The 3,249-nt window shown below is 39.6% G+C and overlaps 1 pseudogene; it reads left to right on the forward strand.

Annotated features, from left to right (window-relative positions):
* Positions 1 to 360: 360 nt before the first annotated feature.
* LOC122213408 lies at positions 361 to 906 on the forward strand (annotated as a pseudogene).
* The last annotated feature ends 2,343 nt before the right edge of the window (positions 907 to 3,249 follow it).

The following is a 3,249-nucleotide window of genomic DNA, read 5'->3' on the forward strand; positions in this document are numbered from 1 at the left end:
AGTTTTGCTTTGTAACGTCTAGCAATTAATTCTCAGTGGTGCTAGATTTCAAAGGGTATCAACAGACCACCTTTCCATGCATAGAAGCATCTGCATGTAATTGACTTGGGCTGCATTTTTTAAGATAGTTGACTTGCTTGAAATAATACTAAAGGACCACCAATGAGCAATTCGGATTCAACTCGTGTGCTTTTGTGAGTCAGGTTCAAATAAACTGGATTTGACCTTAACCACTAACCCCTGAAAAAGGGGCTGGCAGTCATCACAGTGAATGCCATCCAATTATGTATAAAAATTGATAGGAGTCCTCTCTTCCTCTGCGCTGCCTGGGGAGCTAGCAGCCATCTCCTGCTCGGCACCATGGCTGCCCTCAGACCTCTGGTGAAGCCCAAGATCATTAAAAAGAGGACCAAGAGGGACGCCTGGCTGGCTCACTTGGTAGAGCTTGCGACTCTTGATCTTGGGGTTGTGTATTCGAGCCCCATGTTGGGGATAGAGCTTAATTAAAAATAAAATATTTTACTTAATTACATAAATGAAAAGAGGACCAAGTAGTTCATCCAGCACCAGTCAGACCAATAGGTCAGAATCAAGCGCAACTGATGGAACCCCAGAGATGTTGATAACAGGGTGTGCAGAAGGTTTGAGGGCTAGATCTTAATACCCAACATTGGTTAAGGGAGCAACAGGAGAACAAAGCACATGCTTCCCAGTGGCTTCTGCAAGTTCCTAGTCCACCATGTCAAGGAGCTTGAAGTGCTGCTGATGTGCAGCAAATCTTCCTGTGCAGAGACTGTTCACAGTGTCTCCTCCAAGAACCGCAGAGCCATTGTGGAAATAGCAGCCCAGTTGGCCATCAGGGTTGCCAGTCCCAATGCCAGGCTGCACAGCAAAGAAAATGAATAAACAGCTTCTATGCATGTTGTACTTGTATTAGTAATATCATGACACTATTACAAAAATGGTATGAGTCGTTTGAATTGGAAATTGACCTCTATACCTAAAACCTCTTTTGGAAAACTTGCTTACTTCCTCTATTTTCCTGTTTCACCAGCTGTAAACTGAGGACAGAAACATTTACCACTGCCTCCCAGTGTTGGAGGATTAATGAGCTAATATTTGTAAAGTGCTTTGAAGATAAAAGTGCCAGCTATTATTATTACTAATAAACCATTTTTCTCCACTGTAATTTTGGACAGCAGCCATTAAAAACTCATTACTGTATTTAACAGTAAAACAATCTGCTACAGCCCTGTATTTACTGCCTCAATTAAGCATGCATTCCACTTCCTTTGCCCCTCAAAATTCAGAGCTGATGAGGACGGACAGAAAGGTGTATGTTGTTATTTCCCAAGTTCATTTAAATAATGGGTTTAACAGACTGGATGCTTATAGTGGAGAGTAGGTTGATGGTTTCTGCTGAAAACCAGACTATGTCCTTAACGGGAGGCTAATTTGGCTGTGCATTTGGTTCTGTGCCCTATGAAGGGAATGGAGTGCCTACTTCTGGGTTTTTATTCAACTGGATTCACATCACGTTTACTGCCTTTGGAGATTGTATTCCAGTGTCCTTAGGGTTGTTTCAAACTGGTTCCATGAATAAAGTACGTTTATTTGAGTAGTCGTACGTGTGTGTGCACACATGGTGGAGAGCAGGCCAGGGTTTGTGCTGTTTATGACTGATGCTAAAAATGAAGTAGAAAACTGAAGTAATGATGCAGCTACTTCCAGTCCACAAATACTGAAAAATAAAAATGGAGGTCTTGAATTATGCAGAGCAGTTCATTAATTTGTAATTAACGTGTTGTATTAAATTTCTTCAATACTAATTTACTTTGATCTATGTAGATGTCCTAAAATACTGAATGGCATTTCTCACCTATTGCCAAAACGATGCTCATTTTCCCCTATGCTGTTGTACTACTGCAGATAAGAGTAAGAGATTTAAAATAAATTAGTGATTAGAATGACAAGTAAATTTGAAGTGTACTCAATAGCTACCTCCAGTGTCTAAATCCTAAACTAATATCTAAAAGTTGAATGAAGAGGCCTCATAGCAACCTAAATTCACTGAATTCACTACCAGCATTTTCGTATGGAAAGACCTGTCTCAGTGACTACTTACTCTTAATTTAGAACCATTCTAATAAGCATAGCGCTCTGTTTTATTTTAGTGGATGACACATATACATTGCAAGTTAGAACAGATGATGGAAATTTTGCAGATTCGTTCACAGACAAAAGAAGTTACAGCTAGCATGTCCTCAGCAAGGGAGGAGAATGGAGAGGCTGGAAAAAGGCAACTCAGAAATCATGATGGCTCTATGTGTGGTCCTGAGTCATTAAGAAGTTACTGCAAAGTAGTTTAAACTAAAAAATATTTTGGTATATCACCTATAGGTATATAAATCATTAATTTGAAAATCATGTGAAATCATCTTTCATACTGACCTGTTTAAGAATGTTACATATAAATACAAAACAGCAATATTAAATTCCCCAAACCTCTTACAAGATGTTCTTCTAGAAGCAAGGCACTAATAACTGTCCAAGGTACTATCGTTTGGAGATAAGATTTCGCATTGCAAGCGTGTCATAATGTATTTTTTTTTATTACTATCACTTAGGGAGGCCATGCTTTGTAAATACTATCACCATTCCATTGACTTCTGAAATTGAGCTCATGCTATTTTCATCATTTATTTTTGTTGAATTGTGCATGGGGAATTCACCATATGGCTTTAAACTGTTTAAGACCTCAGTAGGAATGTGCTTTGCATATGAGATTCTTGGGGGAAATACACAAGTTGCTTATCGTTTGGAAGAAAAATACCTGGAGACTTATGTGTAGCTAAGAGGGAAAATGATGAAAAATTAGTTTGAATTGTGACTATGTAGCAATTTATGTAAAATGTAAAGGGACACTGTCGGGTTATCTTTTGGCACATTATTAACCCGTAACTTAAACATCAATTTTATAAATTGCTTTTGTGGGTCATGCTTTTGTGGATTAGGAACTCAGGGAGGGCTAAGGTGGTGACCTACCTGGTGACAACCGGGGTGACATGGTGTTCAGATGGTGGCTTGGCCGGGCTTCCCTAGTGGCCCCAAGATGGCTTCACTTGCATGTCTGGTGTTATGCACATTCAAGCAGAACTGAGTTCTGTTGGGCCCCTCTTTGACCTCTGTTTCTTTTCATGTAGCACATGGTCTTTCCTCTGGTCTCTCAAGTAGGTCATTAGACTTCGT

Source organism: Panthera leo, chromosome A2 (assembly GCF_018350215.1).
Source record: "Panthera leo isolate Ple1 chromosome A2, P.leo_Ple1_pat1.1, whole genome shotgun sequence".
Taxonomy (NCBI): Eukaryota; Metazoa; Chordata; class Mammalia; order Carnivora; family Felidae; genus Panthera; species Panthera leo.